Here is a 19737-nt window from a genome sequence, read left to right on the forward strand (position 1 = left end):
TTAAACATGTCATTGCACTTGGAGAATGCATTTTGCATGGACAAGTCATGTGCATGTTTTTAAAATGTGTAATTGCACTCCAAGAGAGTGTTTTTAACCAAAGACATTTTAAAACGTGTAAACACTCCTCAAGAGTGTGTTTGGCATGAAAAAGGCAAAAGACATGTTATTTAAAACATGTAATAGCACTCCAAGAGTGTGTTTGGACAAACAATACATGTAATGCCTTCTTGAATCCACATTTTTGCTTCTCATAGCAAAAATGTCTATGTTCTTGCTCCAAGAGATCATGTTTTTGGTGATTTTGCCCAGATCTCTCCATGAAATGTCTTGATATCTCTTCCTCAAGAGGCATTTTTGCATCCACGTTTAAATTAGCACTTGAAAGCCCTTCTCATATTTCCTTGTTGACTAGCATTTGGTGTTTGTTCCTGCTATAGTGAAGACTTTTCATTGCCTCTTGGCACTGCCCTCTATCTTTTGGTAGTATGAATTGTCCTCCTTGATATTTTCTCTAGCATTCTTTGTTTGACCTATAGACTACTCTATTAATGTGATCTCATCTTTGAAATGTTCCTCGTCGTTACTTGTCACAGTTTGATGTTTGATTTCTTTTTCAAAGATTCTTGTCTACCTCTTCTTCACTTTCTCTTGTGAATTGTCATAAACTCAATTATTATAAACAGTCCTCTTTGTCACAGGAAATTGTTAACCTCTACTCTTATACGTCAGTCCACACTTGCCATTTTAATTGCTCAATACTTGTCAAGCTTGGAGTATCTTGCTTTTTCTTTATTATTACACTGTTTTTAACATTGTTTCTAGTCTTCGCAATGAACCGAACCAAAAGGCTTTCACTATCATTAAATACTCTTTGCTCGTGTCAACCTCTTTAATCTGTCTAATTATTTGCAAGTCTTATTTTCTATCACACCTATCCAACTCTTCTATATTCTTTCTATAATATTGTCATTTTTTTCTATACTTATAGGGCAATTTTTCCAATCAAGGTCTTCATGATGATTCTGAAAGAAAAATGACTGTTGGGACTGAAACAAAGAAACAGGGCCTTTCTTTTCAATCAATTTTATATCACTTCTCATGGGATCTTCATCTTTGAGTCTAGATTCTTAAGACCTTTTTTTTCTTAGGGCTTTTTTCTTTCACGGGACATGTTTCTAACATCTAGAGAAGACAAATCTCAATACATGTGAAACATCTTACTAATATCAGGCAAACCATCATCTTTTTACCATAACCCTCCATACTGTCTTTGAATAATCAGAGCTCCTATCCTTTACAGTCACTTATGTCACAGTTGTCACCAAGTAAGCAACATACAAAATATAGACCATGTTTCTATCTAATTTATCTATTTGCCTTCTTAATGACTAGTCCATATGTCACCTTCCATAAACCTCATTTTGATTTTGTACTAGTTTGTAGACTAACCTTAAAACCTATAGAGCTTTGATTTAGTTTCCCTCTCTTTGATATACACATGAGCTTTTGAGAAAAATAAATTTTCATGATAAACTTTAGGCTCTAAAACTCACTTATCTTAGGCAAAGACCCTCAAATATCACCATACAATTTGAGAGAGTCAACGAAATAACCTCCCTTAAAGATCCAATTACAACTCATTTCAGCCAGGAAGATCCAAACAATTCAACATGGAGCAACATAATTAGTGTATAAACAAATTGTAACATATGTTATATTGATCTATGGATGTGTTTCTGTTAGGTTAAGGAATTGAAATCATTGCCCTTTCATGTCCCCTTTTTCCCACTAGTATCTTTGTCTATAATAGTGTTTCTCAATGCTAAAACAATGATATTATAATAATATAGTAATTATTATTATTGTTATTATTTTTTTGAAATTTTGACAACCAATTTTAGGACATCTGATTTTGAAGAAATTTCTTTGCTTTTCAAAAATTCAAGCAAGCACATCAAGGGCAAAAACCATGGATCCTTGATATATAGAGATGAGGACAAAACTCTCAGCCTTTTTCAAGCATTTTCACTTCAAAGAACTAAATATAAGTTAACCCAAGTTATCTGATTTTAGAAATGGGTACCAATAAGAGATATCCTCTCAAACTAGGGAATGCAATGCCTAGTTTAAACCTGGTACACATTGTTGTAGAGGATTTGGATATAGTTTCATATACAGCACACATTGTTGAGGAGGAATTGGAGGCAATTTCAGACCTAGTGCACATTATTGTGGAAGACTAGAGGTCATATGTCAAACGGGATGGAGTAATGGGCAGACCATTCCTACCACAAGTACAAGTCACAAGTAGTGATGGGGAAGAAAAAATAACAAGGGAAGATCAAGTGACACGAGACTTGGTGGTTACCTAGGAAGTTTGCATCAACCAGTACATGCAAAGGGAAGCTCGAGAGAGAGTAGTTCCAGAGAGCACAATATGGGGCAAACTCTCAGTGCCACTAGCAATGTATGAACTTCTTGGATGAATACCTCAATTACTGGCCAGAAACTTGGTACAAGTAGAGGAAGCGAGTCGAAGTCCAAAGAGAGTGGAGAAGACAACAAGTACTCCAACAATTTGCTGAATGAAGTACTTGTGAATTGCAAGAATGGGAATCCTAGGAGAACAACTAGACAGTAAAAGAATTCATGCCCCTAATCACAAATAAGGACTCGAGGTGAGCAACAAAAGAAGAAACTAAACAAGAAACTGCTCTGCGATGGATCCTATGTACTAGGGAGCAAGAAGAAAGGTGTCGCCATCTGAAATGGGTTGTTTATCAAACTCATGTGCCAAACCAAACCAAAGAAAGTTGGATTGAAAACACTATAAGGGGAATAGCCAATTTGGCAATTTCAAGAGGACAGGGAAGAAAGGAGGGGTGGATGGACCTGAAAACCCCAGCACAAGAAGAGCATTGTCTTACTCAAGAACAAAGATCTAGTCAGGAGGGAGAACTTTAGGAGGAAAGGGAAATAATTGGGCCAAGTGCTCAAGAAGTAATCCTGGCAGGAGGGAACATTTTCCCAGCAGGAGTCAACATTGTCCCAGCAGGAGGGAACACCGTCCTGGCAGGAGGAAACACTATCCCATCAAGAGGGAAGAGTGGGAGAACCAAGATAGCCACAAACAAATAAAAAATTCCTAGATTCACAGGAGAAGGATCAGAGGATCCAACATGACATTGTAAAACGTGCATAACCATATGACAAGTGAAGGGAGAGAATGATGCAAATGAGTGGTTAAAGGCATTTCCCACCAACCTAAGGGGCATCACCATTGACTAGTACACAAATTTGAAGGTCGGGAAGAAAGCGACATGGAAGTATCTTCATACAGCCTTTGAGGAATAATTTATACTAAGGGGCAATGACAAGATAGTAACTGAAGTTTACAATACAAGACAAGGGAAAAATGAATCTATACAAGCTTATACCAGGAGACTAAAGGAATTGATCAGGAAACTAGCAAACAAAAAAACAGATAGACTAGAGAAGAGATGGTTTATTGAGGAGCTAACTTTGTCCTTGCGTAGAAAAATGATAGTACCACCATCATCTTTCACGGATGCTTATACTTGTTCGATGGATAAAGAAAGCGAAAGCAAAACCTCAAAAGGGAGGAGGCATGGAAGTAAAAGTGAGAGTTTCCAAGAGATTAGGGATGAGTCTAAAACAATCCAAGCATTGAGGAAAGACATGATGAGAATGATGAAGGAAATGACAACGAGGAGGAAAAAAAGAAGGGAAAGAATTATGGTGCACTAACTGCGAAAAGGAAGGAGACACAAAAAATAGTTGCCCGAGGAAGGTCTTATGTGACATATGTCAAGTATAGGGACATTGAATTAGAGACTACCCCTATAATTTGAAGGCACGGAATGCTCAAGTATTCTTTACGCAAGGAGAACAATCTACACCACCCTCCACTCCCCCACGAAACACAAATATGGATGCATCACCTAGAGGATACTGAAACAACAGGAGGGGATCTAATAACAATAGCAACAATGATACACTCAGGAGCCAAATCTAGTATGATTCAAGGGGACGTCCCATGATACAATGTACGAGGTGCACTGAATGGGGACATTTTGCTCAGGGCTATCAGAACGAAGGACAAAAATGGAGAGATGCTCTACAAGTGGTGCGGACCTAGTAATCATGAGGATGCCAATTGGCCCAAACAAAAAGGTGCGAACATGCTAGAGATTGAAAACCCAAAGAGGGAAGTACTAGCCATCACAAGAATGCAAGCCAAGAAGCTCACATATCCTGATGTAGGCACAGAGAAAGAGAGATTCAAGGAAACCAAGAAGGATATCCAAGATGCTATGGCAAAGGAAGGAAAAGTAAGTACTTCTAAAAACCCCTCCTTGAGGTCTCTAATGAAAACCAACATCATGCAACAAGTACTAGAGGCTACCGTACCAGTAAAGATTGTCGATCTATTGGAAACATTACCTTAGCTAAGGATGGAAATAACACAAGGAAGAAGCAATAAGAACGAACATTCCAAGGAGGAAGCAAAAATAATGGACACAAACACCTCATTTACCATAGGGATGGGGAGGATGCCTGTTGTCGTAGAAATGGAGATAATAGGGTGCAAGTTGACAAACACCATTGTGGGAAGGTGGTTTCAAATGGTTTTGACCCTATTGACAACAAGAGAGGCAAGGCGATATGATCATTTATAATTTGGAGGTATACTTTCTATTGCAAGTTGCATGTGAACTATTTGAATCTTGGTAATGTCTGGTACTTTCAGAATACTATATATTTCCTCATGATATTATTCATGATGACACTTATGGAAATAAAATTGGGTGTTCAAGGGAACAATGTGGTGTAGTGGTATATTGATTGCACTATCAATGTTGCAAACAAGGTTCAAATCCCTGTCTGGTCCAAGCCACTGTTAATGCGTTTCGAGCCTATTGTGGTGAATGTAAAGTAGTTTGATAGGCAGGTGTGATATTGGTGGTCTTGTTGGTGGTTGTGGAGAATGGAGTTTGAGATGGTTGTTAGGTGAGTAGGTGAGAGGAGGCAAAGGGTTACTTCGGAGGAGCTTAAGGACTAATTGGGTCAAACCCTTATTGGGCATGTGTGCTCACAGACCTTATGCTTGTCCCATGTAGGTTATGTGCTTCTCGCAAATCTAGATTCTCCTTGATAGGTGTTGCTCGTGGACTGCTAGACCTATTAATGTGAGTTTTCTTCCACTACAACATTCAAAATAAAATACTTCATGTTTTGAGGAGAAACACCAAACACTTAATCCTTTGTTGATATAAGGTCATCACTCATGCTAAGCTTACAAAGTAAGATCATGAAATGACTTCAAGGTTCCTTCTTAACCATGGACTTCACTCAATTTTAGGATGCGATATGTTGGTTATTGCAAAGGGACCTACACTATTCATTCAATGGATATCAACTCTTTCTCTTATAGATTTGGCTTTACAATGTGCAACGAAAATATAGTTTTGATCTTCAAACCTTTCCAATTCAATTCAAACTTAAACTGGTTAATTTCTAGTCTCAACTGTAAATGCAAGGAATCATGGATGACTTGGACTTTGCTAGATGTAATCTTGCTAGCAACTCCACCCACCTAGTGCAAGCTTCTAAGGAACGCTCAAAAGGTTTTCAAATCAATATCTCCTCTCCAATTCCATCAAATGGATGCAAATTAAAGATTCAACATCAATTAAAGTTAAGTGCATTTAGTCATCGGCTTACCATGGAAGGCACTCCTACCATCAATAAGAGGCTAGTGGGCCGGATTTGCTCGAACCAAACAAATAAACATCCACGACAACTTCCATTCAACTAAATTACTTCAACATGAAAAGAAATCTATTCCAAGTGAAAGATCGAGGAAACCATGCAACACTTCAAAGCAATATTAAGTAATCCACCAAACAAAACCAACAATGGATTATCAATTACTTTGACAAGCATTATAGCAACAATCTATTCTAGTCTCCTAAACTAATAGCTCTCTCCTACTCTAATCTCCTAAGCTCATGAATTACAAATGAGAAGGAATTGGCCTTTTATAGCGAGTTCCATTACAACAAATGGCCAAGATGATTCAAGATCAAGGATCAAGATTTCTTCTGACAAAGCCTAATTAGGGTTGCCAAATTTACAACCAATTGCATGAAGGAACTAATTCATGGGCTAGTAAGAAAATTATAAAGATTCTTCCAACCAATAAGAATATAGGACGCTTGGCATGTTGTGATCGACTGTGTTTGAATTTGGAATTTTCTGATTGGAGGAATAACATCATCCTTATCTTGTAGATCTATTTAATTCTCTGATGAAGAGAAAATCTCTCAATACTCAACATTTTCCAACTTTGACTAACTCTTTTGAAACTATCAACTACTCTTTAGAATGACTATGATGACCTCAATGACTTCATTTTTTGAGTTTTGTCCATCTTTTGAAATTTGCTCTTGCTCTTGACTTTAATTACTTGCATCTTTGTGAACCCATGAACTTGATATTTCTTAATTCTCCTTGAATATTTCATGTAGCTGGATCTTCTTTGCTTTCCTGAATTTCCTCTTGATTTCAATCTGAATTAGCGGGTTGATAGCTTGAACATTATCTGCATCTTTCCCCTTGGGAAACAAAAAAGAAAGCATCATTAAATTTTGTGATGCGAATATCAGGATTTAACTGTGTGATTTTTGAGTCAAACTCGATGACCCATGTTTCATGAGTAGTGATTCAACATGAATCCATCTCTCATGATAATAAATGGAACACTTAGCACTCATTGGATCTAGGTGATGCTCACAGGGGTGAAGCATCGGGACTTCCCGGGAGGTCACCCATCCCAGTACTACTCCAGCCTGAGCGCGCTTAACTACGGAGTTTCCTCCACAGTTAAACCCATGGCTTTGGGTTTAACTGTGGAGGAAACTCCGTAGTTAAGCGCGCTCAGGCTGGAGTAGTACTGGGATGGGTGACCTCCCGGGAAGTCCCGATGCTTCACCCCTGTGAGCATCACCTAGATCCAATGAGTGCTAAGTGTTCCATTTATTATCATTAGAGATGGATTCATGTTGAATCACTACTCATGAAACATGGGTCATCGAGTTTGACTCAAAAATCACACAGTTAAATCCTGATATTCACATCACAATTTGACTAGCTGTGGAAATCATCTCCTACTTATCAATTCATTAAATTTGTTAAAGAAATCTAAAAATAAAATCACATCAATAATGAACAAAATGGATTTCTCTTATTCAAGGTTAAGCCTTTCTATCTTCTTGAAATGATGAATGTCTTGGGTATATCTTGAGGTTTAGAGCAAAAAGTTCTTGGGTGGAAATCCTAAGACGAGAGAGTTTCCATGATGGGAATCCTCTGGTCAGAGGATTTCCACCAAACATGACTGCAGCAATTACCCTTAGAAAAGTTACCATTTTTCCCTCTCTTCATCATTTTAACATTGTACTAATCAATGTGAGTATATTTCTGGATTCGATTGTGTGTGTTTTTAGCGTCAATGTTTCGGATCACACTCAGTGATCCATCATCAAGAAGAGACAGTGCAAGAATAGAAAAAGAAGAAAGGAGTCACACACAATCGACACCAGAAATATACTCACATTTACTAATAGATTGTGGAAATCTGATAATGTTAATTGTACTAATCAATTTACTACCTTAGTAAGGATCCCTCGCAACCAAGTTTGCACCATACCCCATTGTTGGGGAAAGATGATGGCTGATGGATATCCAGGAGTTTAAGGATTTCCACAAGGGAAATCAGAGGATTTCCACCACTTTCAAAATTTGATCACTATCCTTCTCCCATCTCCCAAGCATGTAAAACTTTCTCACTTAGAATAAAACTCCAGCCCTCCTCCAGGACTTAGGCTATGAAAATACCTCAAAAGGATATCAAAACCCTCGCACAAATAAATATTACTTCCTAACAAGCCAAAATTGCTCAAACTCACCCTTGGACTTGGAGACTTGAAAATGATGCCAAATAAAACCACCAAAGACAACGATTCCTACTTGCTAAAGCAAAAGGAGGGGATCCTCATTTGCAATGGGGCAATGGCATGAAAAATCCACAACAGGGCCCACCCAAGTTATTTGTGCCTGGTGTTTTTGCATCTGTCCTATGGACTTGGAGTCCCTGCTGGGCTGTCATGCTCATGGATCTGGATTGTTGGATTTGAGAATTAGGTTCCCTAGTTTGTGGCCTCACTAGTTGGTATATCTAGTCAAAAGTGTTTATCTACCAAAAAAAAAATTTGGGTGGCTCAAATATTTGTTGTTTTCTGGTAATAGCTCAGTAGCCAAATCTGTTCTGAGTTGTTCATTCCATTAAATTGGAGTAGAGACAGAACCTGTCATGATTTTTGTATTATTTTTATTGTTTGGACTGAATAACATGTATCCAAACACAAACCCTAGATCAGAAAGTTAGGGAAAGTGTTATCGGGCTAAGTGTGTTTTAACAGGTAAACTGGTAGTAGGACATACTTCCTAATCAATTCCAGCATCCAGTACAGTCTTTAATATTGCATCCAGGTCATATAGGTTACATTCTATAGCTGTATCAATTTGTAACAATTGGTGAAATCTGATTTGTTATGTTTTCTGCCATTTAATGTCATCTTGACAGTATTGTTTCAAAATATGATTTTGAACTGTTATTTTTACCGAGTTGAATGGTGTTCAGTTTGTTGGCATTTTAGGATTTCAGAAATTGACAAGTATAACACTCATAAATCTAGAATAACCCAAGACCTGAGTGCACGGTAGCCTAGGATATTACACTGCAGATGCATAAAGGAATTAAGTAATTAACGGCAAAACAAATTGCTAGTTTATTTGTGCCAAGATAAGAGAATTCTCAGAATTTTGATTTCTAGACAAAAAATAGAATTATTTTGTATCCTTTTCTGAACCACAAGCATTGCACTTGACTGACTGTATCATTGTTGTTGATTGTCATGATAATAATGATAAAAATGCTTCAGGTTGAAAATATTATGGATTCCTTGCTGGAAGAGAAAATTGAAATGTCAGCAGAGATATAATCTGATATCAAAGGTAATCCTGGAATAATCTATGGCAAATGAATGTTCCAATCAATCTTTAGAACAAATGACTGAAGCTTCAGCGTCAGCAAATGCAGAAGTAATATTAAGGAATGTGAAAGCTTGATAACAAAGGTGTCAGCTTTTACGAATCTATTTTGCAACAAATGGTGAGTCTAAACTCAAGCAGCAAGATAATGTTGAAAGCAATTTAACAAAGTTGTGATGGCTGACCCACCAGGTGGTGATTTATACCCTATTGTAAGTGTTCTCAGATTCCAAGAATATCTAAGGTTTATGTTCTATCAGGGTCTAAAGACTGCATGTATATGAAATGAATTTCATGGTTAGATTGACTTTCCTCAAATTATTGGTTTATAGTTAAGCAATTTGCATTTGTCTATGCTTGGAGCACCTTGTGTAATTAATCATAGAGCCCAGTATTATTCTTTCCAATAATAGTTCTCTTGATTCAATGATCCATCCATCCAAACACAAATAAGCATTTCAAACCTAACAAATAATAGGTGCAGTTATTGAAGGTCATTATGATGTCTTCTTTGGGAGGAGCAGCTATCTTTCACATGTTCCAAGACAACGCTATTAGAAAATGAAAACGAGCATTCCACACCATCACCTCACAAAAACGAGAACAAGAAGCTCAGAATAAATGAGGCTTCAAGCGTATGAGCAACTTAGGTCATTCTAGGCAGCGTGCCAAACCCATGCCCAAGTCAGAAGCATTTCACCCAGTAAAGGTAATGATTGTAGACTTGTTTCCTCACACACTAGTGAATTTATGTTTCTATACATTCATATCCATGGGCAACATCAGTCATGCTAGGCAACAAGCCAAATCCTTGCCTACTTTCGAATGTTGTCAGTCTGCAAATGCAATGGCTGTAGATTTATTTCCTCACAGTCCTCCCCTGTGAGATGGTAATGATGCATGAAAGATATTATTTGAAAGTTTTAAATATTTTTAGTAAGACTATGTATCTTCTAGAGATTGCATTTCTATCCATACAACAAGCCATTGGAAAATGGTTGGCATAACATGCTCACTTTACTACCTAAGATACTTCTTAAATCTATGGTTATTTTATTTTTCAGCTATTGTATTGAAAATTTGACTAATACTCTAATATAACTTTAGTACTTTCTATCCTAAAATGTTTTTCTATTTTTTGCTTTTGAAATAATTTATTGTATAGAGATATAGGTAGGGGCAAGATATTAAAAGATTTGTGTTAAACTTGAGGTTAGTAAAAATATTTGAGACAAATCTGACAATATACTTGTTAGACTCAACAGAATATGCAATGCCTAAACAAATAGCTTTCCACAATCAAACCCAGAATAAGCACAGGATTAACTCAGTTTAGAGATGAAAACATAAGAAAATGATGTCCATTTAACAACATGAATACTATATATTGCTAACCTTTATATACAGCACTGAGATGATAGAGGTGGACAAAGGCTACCCTAGTAAAACTTCAAAAAAATAACTACTATCCATGTGAAAAAGAGCAAGCATCCATTCAACAGCAGCCATTATAACTAGTTAAACTTTAATTTGTTGAATTATGCATATAAACAATTTATGTATCTTCTCTACAAATTAGTTGACTCGGACTCAAAACATAAGGCTACCAAAGATGAAGATGGCATTTCCTAATCAACAAACAAAATTTCATTATTTAACACCAGAAAGAATATGAAATGAAATGTGATGTGGCATATAGCAGTGTGTTCTGAGCTACATACGAGACTACTGCATTTCATATGCTTCCCATGGCACAGCTGCAGCCCCATATCAAGCTCCACTCTCTGCGGCTCCTTGAACCTAAGAAATACAATAAACATGTAAAATTCAAAAGTATTTATTACATGCAATGCTTACACATATAATCAAATATAGCATATCTACACTAATGACTATTACAAGCAAAAAGGAAGAAAAGCCAACCAGACCAAGCTCCACTCTCTGTAGCTCCTTGAACCTGAGAAATACAATAAAAATGTAATTCAAAAGTATATATTAAATGCAATGTTTACACATATAATCAAATTTAGCATATCTACGCTAACGACTATTACAAGCAAAAAGGAAGAAAAGCCAACCAGATTTATGTCGTAACCAAAAGAATATGTGGCTCCTAAATACCCCATTTTGGGATTGTCCTACCTCCCACTACATGCTCCATCCCAGTAGACACCAAACATCATCATTGACTGTAAACGCAAGAAATAATTTCTTTAGTTCATGAATATATGAGGATTTAGAAAAGAAAATTCAAATGAATTGGACATAATCAAACTATAAGCATCTTTAGATTTTATTCCTATTATTAATTCAAAAACCATTTTGAAGAATGTTTGTCAATTTAAACTCTACAAATTGTATCTGAATGGAAGGAAAAAAGGACAAGATTGGCACATATCATAATTATTCCAATAATTGTAACTCAACAAACTCTCATTTGAATTTGCAAGCTGTCTAAAGTTTGTCAACTTCAAAAGCCATTGAAGTCATATTTTTGTTTTCTCCACAGACTAACTCTCTACTCAAATTGCTCAGTACGTGCCTTCCCACATTTCATACAGTTCTATAGATAGACAATCAACATAATATGCAAAGTTCAAAATCTGCATAATAGCTTTTAGAGGCCTTACAAGTTAATTTACATCTTTCCTTGTCCTAGAAAATAAATCATGCTAATAGAGAATAAAAACAACTTCTACAGCTACTAATATATATAGTATCAAAATACCATCAGTACCTGGACCACTGTAACACCTGACATGAGCTTTCTCTTTGTTGTCAAAACGCACACCTGATGCACATCTGCCCATGGTCTTGCCAAATCTTGAGTAAGAGCTTTGAGATGGATTGTCATATTTTGAGTTAACCAACATTTGCTCTGCAAAATGCAAATTATTTTAGATCTTCATTGATTTTCTATACTAGTGGATTACTCGCTAAGCTTATTCTCTTTAGCAGCCAACAAGTTTGTAGATGCATAGTTAAAACGTAAAATATTGTATTTTCTGCAATGTATCAGTCAGTTCCTTCCTCAAAGTCACAATATTAGCATCAAGCCATCAATTCTTTATGTACACTCCCTTTGTCTTTCAATGGTTTGCAAGTTCTTTCTAAGGTTCCGAACCCGGAATGCCAAAAAACTGGATGTAATATTAATTAAAAAATATTACAGAATTAGGACAGATTGGCCAGTCTGGAGCTATGCACCAGATAACAATAATACTGCTTGAACAGCTACACCCTTAGAGTAGACAAATAAATTTGTTTTTAAAAAATGACCATGTCCAACACAAAACATTGAAACCAATCTAAATACCTGCCACGAAAGCTAGGACTGAGAGGTTGGCCATCAGAAAAGAAAAAAAGGAAAAAACAGAATTTTAAATTAAATGTTTAATAAATTGGCCGTCTACCCAAGGTAGGTAGGTCCGCTTATTTTGGGACATCACATTTTTCCTCAACAAATGCTGGGTGGGGAGGCAGAGGTCCTGGACTCCTGCCAAATACACTTCATGGGTAACCAGCACTAAAGACCTTAGGCATCTAGAATACAGACCCTCACATAAGCATCATGCCAGTGGAACACTCTTGAAGAATTAGTTTCTTTCTTGAATCATTAAATAAAAGAATTAGTATTACAAAATATGTTAACACCAAGAAAACCAAGAATTACAGAAATGTACATTGCAAGCCATTTTAATATTACACTTCCTAGTGTGATATTGTGGCAGAAAAAAGAATATATATAGAGTTTAAAATAGCAAAAAGAACTGCCAGCCAACATATAAGTAATCTGTTGTGATTAAAATTAAATGGGGAATCACTGGAAGGTTCATTTAGGCTAGCCAACTAAAATCCAACAGACTGACTACTAGGTAAAGAAAAACCAGGAATGAACACAAGCACTTCTACTTTATGGTGCATAATGTAAAACAGCTAAATCACATATTCAATTGCCCAAAATATTTCAGGATAAAAAAATTTCACTAAATTGAGAAAGCTTGAATCCTGCCATATTGAAGAAACTGAAAGCTGCAGACAAGCATTTCTATTTTATAGTACAAAATGTAAAATAGCTAAATCACAAGTTCAAATGCCAAAAGTGTTTCAGGATAAAGCATTTTCACTAAATTGAGAAACCTTGAACCCTACCATATGTTGAAATCCTATCAATGAAAGTGAATGCTACATGATGTTGCAGACTCCAAATGAAGGGGTTACAGCATTTGAAGCGAATAAAGAAGCACAAAGCAACCGTGCGAATCAAAATCTAAATTCCACTCATCCCAACCGCTGACTGAATCAAATTATAGCCGTTTGGTTTCAAAATCACTTTGTTTTTTTTTCATGTGTAGTACAAGTCAGCCAGCCAATAAAACAGATCTCATTCAAGCTTTGTTTTTAGAATTCTAGAACTAATAACATGCAGTGATACAAATTTGTTATGGGGAATAGCACCTTATGCTATCTGATTAATAAATAATATAACTTAGTATTATTTGGATTTGGTTTACATATTTAGTTTTAAATCTTTGAATTGATCAGGAAACCGTGTCAAATCAAGTTGGTATTTTTATACCCACCCTAGGGATGAGGAGTCAAAATCTAGATTTATAGAAACTTAATAATGGCATTTTCTAATTATTCTAAATTCCTTTTGAGCCTAATCAATGAGATTTAACACCATTTTTTTCACAATGGAGATCGAGCAATGACTAGTTGTCCCAAGTGAAGAGGCACAATGACTCCTAGGACTAGATCCTCTACCACTCCCCTAGTTTCCACTAGAGATAGGAAGAGGAAGATGTAAATCATTTTCATGTTGTATTTACTTATAGTTTTCAAAGATAGTTTTCTATTTTAATTTCGCTTCAGACTATCAGACTACCAGCCATGAGCATTCCACATGAGGATGCCGTTTTGTACCCAATTTGCATTTAAATATATCTAGACTCAGCTTGTTTCTTTTGTCTACTCATATGTTGACTCATTAGATGCATCTCCTAATTGAATTTTTATAAATTGTCAAGTATTCTTTGAATTTTTGGCATGCTTTTTTTCGAGTCTTGGCGAATTTTTTCTTAGTCTATTTTTTCAACTATAAACTAGCATACCAATATTTTAAAAAAATTATGCAAAAATGCCAGTAGATATCCATTTTTAGAAGACAATGTCCAACTACTATCAGTTTTCCAAATTTATTTTAGAACAAATTACTCAAAGAAGTTAAATAAAACATTAACATTTTAACTCGTAGTGTACTCCATTAAATGGTTCTCGTTTGATCTCTGACCTTAATGTGAATGAAGAGTCTTAAAAGAAAGAAAGAGGTTGCTTCAGCAGAAGAGGGATACCCTTTTCCTAGTTGATACTGTAATACAAACAACTGTGTAGTCTACAACATCTGGCCTTGAACTGTAATAATAAAAACTGTGTTACCCCTATAATGTTTTCATAGTTCTTTATGGTTTGAGCCTTCACTTCCTACAGAGATGAAGTTGCTATTGCTGAATTCTTGTCAATAAAATTATTAATTTTGATTCGTAATATTGTGTGGTTGGAATGAATTACAAATATAATGTAACTGTGTATCTTCTATTACGGAGATTGGGCTGCCAAGCATATCTATAACTAGAGGGGAGCTCATTGTTGCAAATCATCAAAGATGGAGGTCATCTAGATTTGGGATCATAATCTGGGAATGACAGAAGTATCCTGGAAGCTGGAAATATGCTGGAAAGACTCCAAAAGGAGTAGCTTGCATGCATTCAGATAGATTTTGAAAGAATTCAAAGGAGCATTATCTTAGATAGCTTAAGAAAAAAATCCTTGGGGTCCTTTGTTGGATCAGTGAAACAAATACACAAGGAAATTGGGAATCCTAAGCTCCACAACGAACAAAAGGAAAAACAACATATAGCTTTTTCAATGCAGAATTAAAACAAAAAAGTCCCAGCAAACAATGTTCATTGCTAAATAAACTCCCGAACCAGAAGATCTTGACCTGAGCCATACAAATATAAAGGTCATCTATTCTAGATTAGAATGAACTTTAAAAAGTAAATTTGGGATAAAAAAGTTGATTTCAGCATAATGAATTTTTCGGAAGTTGTCACAATATTACCCAAAATCAATTTCTTTTTAAAAGCTTCATTTCCAAATTCCATAAAAAATCAAAACAAATCTGCAGCGCATTTGCACAAAAAGCTTAAGAAGAATTGAAAGGTTGATAAGCATACACCCAAAAACAGACTACAAAAGGCTTCAATTCCAGAACAACCATAAAACAAATTGTAATCCTATTGTCAACAAATCTTACAAACAAAAGAAATCCGAAAACATACCTCATATGAAGAATATTAAAATAAACTAGAAATCTATTTGCTCAACAAGCTTGAGAAATAAAAGTTACATTACCTGATAAGTACAAACAGAAACAATTATACAACTGGAGAGAATTAAAACTAAACTAAAAGAACAAAATGAATGCTAAGCTTTATAAATTAAACCTAAAAGTACCTGGTATGCATAAAACCAAAAAGACAATCATGAAAAAGCTTTCACTTTCTGAAGAAAAATGAAAACTATTTGCAAATTAAGTTTAGGGGAAAAAAACACCCTAAACATCTCTGTTTAGCACAAGTCCAAAAACAAATTTAAAACAGTATGTGTTTCCTAAATTGCACTAAAACAAGTCAGAGATACATTTGCGCATTAAGCTTTATAACAGAAGGCCCTTAAACCAACCAATTAACATAAATCCAGAAAAACAAAGGGAGGCTTCATTTGCCGAGGAAAACTATTTCGTCCAATTGTTGATCAAACTAAAGAGGGAAAAAAGCCAAGTATACCTGAAGAATGAATGAAAACAAGAATAGAGTTCCAGAGCAAAATTAAGAATAATATGAGGTCCTCTTGCATATATAGAGTTTAGAGAAAAACTTATAAAACAACACTAGACATATCTGATCAGCGTGAAACTGAAAACAAGATTTAAGTCGCAGAACAAAGTTAAGATAAATGTGAGACCCATCTGCATAAAAAGCTCGGGAAAAAAAACTAAACAGAACTTCTCAGCAAGAGCTAAAACAAGATTTTCAGTTCCAGATCAAAACTTAGACAAAGTTAAGATCCGTCTATTTATAAAGCTAAAGGAAAACAGAAAAAAAACTATGAAACACCTGATAAGCACAAAACCAGAAATAAAACTTCAGTTCAGAACAAGATTAAGAAATATTTGAGTACATATACACATACAATTACACAAGATTAAGAGAAAGGAGACAAAGAAACCTAAACATAAGTGACATCACTGAAATTCCGAACCCAATCAACAAAAAGAACTAACCAACCAACATACTCGACCAAAACACTGTGACTAAAATTAAATGGGGAATCACGAGAAAAGTCATCTAGGCTAGGCAACTAAAATCCATCAGGTTAAATTCTAATTAATGAGAAATTAAGAATGTATACAAGCATTTCTAATTTATAATGCATAATTTAAAATAGCTAAATCACACGTTCAAATGCCCAAAAAAGAAAAAGAAATTTCACTAAATTGAGAAAGCTTGAGCCCTACCATATTAGAAGCCTATTAATAAAACTGAACGCTACAGGCAAGCATTTCCAATTTATGGTGGATTTCTAACTTATGGCGGATAGAGTAAAACAGTTGAATCACACGTTCAAATGACCAAACAGCTCTAGGACAAGGAATTTTCACTGAATTGAAAAAGCTTAAACCCTACCATATTGAAAGTCTTTCAATGAAGCTGAATGCTCCAGAATGTTGCAGACTGCAAATAAAGAAGCATTTGAGGCGAATAAAGAGGCCTTGGGAATTTATATCTGAATTCCATTCAATTCATCCCAACTGAATCAAATTATAGTCGTTGGGTTTCAAACTTACTTTGCCTTTTATTCTCGGCGCGTGTTGTACAAGTCACGTGGCTGAAAATTAGATCTCATTCATAAGTGGGAGATCTCATTAAGACTTATAGCTTTGTTCTTTATATCGATCGAATGCAAATGATACAATAAAACCAAATTTAGAAATATTAACCATACTTTAAAACATTCATGCACCTATTCAAATTTGTTAAGGTTAGAACAGCTTTATATTTTTAAATAGAAAATATTTATATTTTATTATTTTTATCATAAATATTAGTAAAATTATTTTTTTAAATGCTTTATGTTGTCAAATAAGATTGTAATGGTTTTAAAAGAGTGTGCCATGCCGATAATTTGTAATGGTTTTAAAAGAGAGACATATCGATATTATTGTAAATATTTTATGTTGTCAAATAAAATTATAATGGTTTTCTATATTATATTGACATACTTATATAAAAATAAATAAAAATTAAAAATTAAAGATTAAATTTTAAGATATATAATATTCATTAAATTTAAATAAATTATATTTATAAAAAAAATAATTTTATTTATTAAAATTTAATAAAAAGAAGTTTTGTAAATAAGTTATTTATATCCTTGTCAAAAGGACTTGTGCGCAATTAGTATAATTAATCCTAAATTTTTAAATACCAATGAAAAATTATTGAGAGAAATAATAAAAATTGATGAACTCAAATTTGTAAATACTTATAGGTGGCTTTTAAAAAAAAAATTATCAAAGTAAAAATATTTTAAAATACATTAAATATATGAGTGTAAACTAGTATAGATATCTTAAATAAATCTATCTAAAGAAATGCCAATAGATATCCATTACAAAATAATTGTAATTTATTTCACTACATCTAAAATTATTTATATTTCCTTTATCTCTATTTATTTATATTTTTACTAACTTAAGCTTTTAATTGTAACTTCTAAAAAAATGGATAATTTATATCTCCAAATATTATAATTAAAAAATATATTTTATGTAGTTTTTATTAAATTATTTTTAAAAGTATATTTTATTTATAATAAGATTTAAACTTTTGACATGTAGGTGGTTGTCAAATTTAACCTAGAAGAATAAAAGTTAACATTAACACGCTCACACCATCCCACTCCACCCATTCTGCCATTGTAGAATGCCTATCGGCATTAATAATTTTTAACAATTTTTTTTTATCAGTAAACGACCATAGCCATGATTAATTTTTATTAAATTAAATTAAAAGGTACAAGTTGTCCACCGTTCTGACGGGCACTATAGGAAAGAATAGGGAAAGAAAACCTCAAGTCTTGCCTCGGACCAAAGTCCTATATTATACATAAATAAAAGAGGCATACCCCAATTTATTACATCATTAAAAGTCAAAATATAATATCTATATCGAAGATAAAAAAGAATGGTAACCAAATCTCTGAATACATGTCACCACAACCAAAAAAAAGCGTTAAGGGTTAAATGATAAAGAAATCCATCACAACCTTAATATGAAACTAGGAGGGCCCATTCCATAAAGAAATTTTAATGAATTAAATAATTAAAAATTGATGAATTTAATTATAATTAGAACTCAATATTATTTATTTTTTGATCAATTGTTATCTAAAAGATAGTGAAAAAATATGATTAATTAAATTATTATATAATTTGGTTTAAGAATCGTTACTACTTACCACGATTAATGCATAATGTTACTATTATAATGATGAGTGTCAATAACGTGAAGAGTTATGCGGGTTAAAAAGAATACAGGGGGAGCAAACTGATATAGAGCCTTGATGAAGGTAAACAAAACAAACGAAAAAATGCAATTAAGATGAAATTGCTAAGATGGGAGGTGGACCAATCTATATACGCATTTCTAGTTCACTATTTTAAGTGCATGCTCGAAAATTAAAACCTGAATTACTCAAAATCGGGAGAGATAATTAATTGAAATTAGCCCTAATTGAAATATTTTCGGGTTAACAAGTAAAACTAAATGATAACAAAATCTTGAGACTGCAACCAAATCCAAAAGTTGAGGCAAATTATAGCTATAAAATGTTTATCTTTATAATAAGGATTGATATATATAGTATCAAAATACCACTGATAATGTAGAAAGGGACATCATATTTAAAATTTGCCCTGCATGCTACTATTTAACAGAAAATATACACGATAAAGCTATCTACAGTAGGTACCCAAGCTTAAACTAAAGCACAAAAACCAAAATTTTGGGTTGAAATATCAAATTGACCCAAATTACATGCATTCATCATGTTCTCTTAAAAATCATTATAATTTCTACAGCTTCATGCAGAGAGGAGGCCTTTGAGCTTGGGGGGAACTCGTATGTCGATCTTCCCTTGCAGGTTTTCTCATAGTTTGGCAAATGGAATTCAACGTCCTCCAAGTTGGAAAAGTCTACATCCGGATGAATGTAGGCATCATATGCTCTCAGATAGTTGGTGAGCCAGTCCCTGCCTGGGTCTTCAACAATTCTCATCCACCTTAACAGGAAGTTGATGCTCGACTCCATTCTCGGCCATTCCCTGAAGAACTTGATGTTATCCCTAATTACCAAGCATGGACACCTCGAGCACCTACCAATTTTTGGACTATTTACTTCAAACTCCAGGTAAACCTCAGGGAGGGGGATTCGGAGCCTAGCGTCTATATTGGCGACTGCAATTTCCAACCCA

The 19737-nt window shown here is 34.5% G+C and overlaps 1 long non-coding RNA gene across 1 annotated transcript in view; it reads right to left on the reverse strand.

The window, feature by feature from the left end:
• The window catches only part of LOC149571920 (uncharacterized), a 54786-nt gene extending 42783 nt beyond the window's left edge, over positions 1-12003 (reverse strand). Inside the window, exons 1-4 of the long non-coding RNA XR_016359886.1 lie at positions 11876-12003; positions 11217-11327; positions 11062-11095; positions 10860-10938 (exon numbers count right to left, since the gene is read on the reverse strand). This is a non-coding gene — a long non-coding RNA (uncharacterized LOC149571920). The remainder of the gene's footprint in view (positions 1-10859; positions 10939-11061; positions 11096-11216; positions 11328-11875) is intronic.
• Positions 12004-19737: the final 7734 nt, after the last annotated feature.

This window comes from Cupressus sempervirens, chromosome 2 (assembly GCF_028749045.1).
Source record: "Cupressus sempervirens isolate cs-2001-9-10 chromosome 2, ASM2874904v1, whole genome shotgun sequence".
NCBI lineage: Eukaryota > Viridiplantae > Streptophyta > Pinopsida > Cupressales > Cupressaceae > Cupressus > Cupressus sempervirens.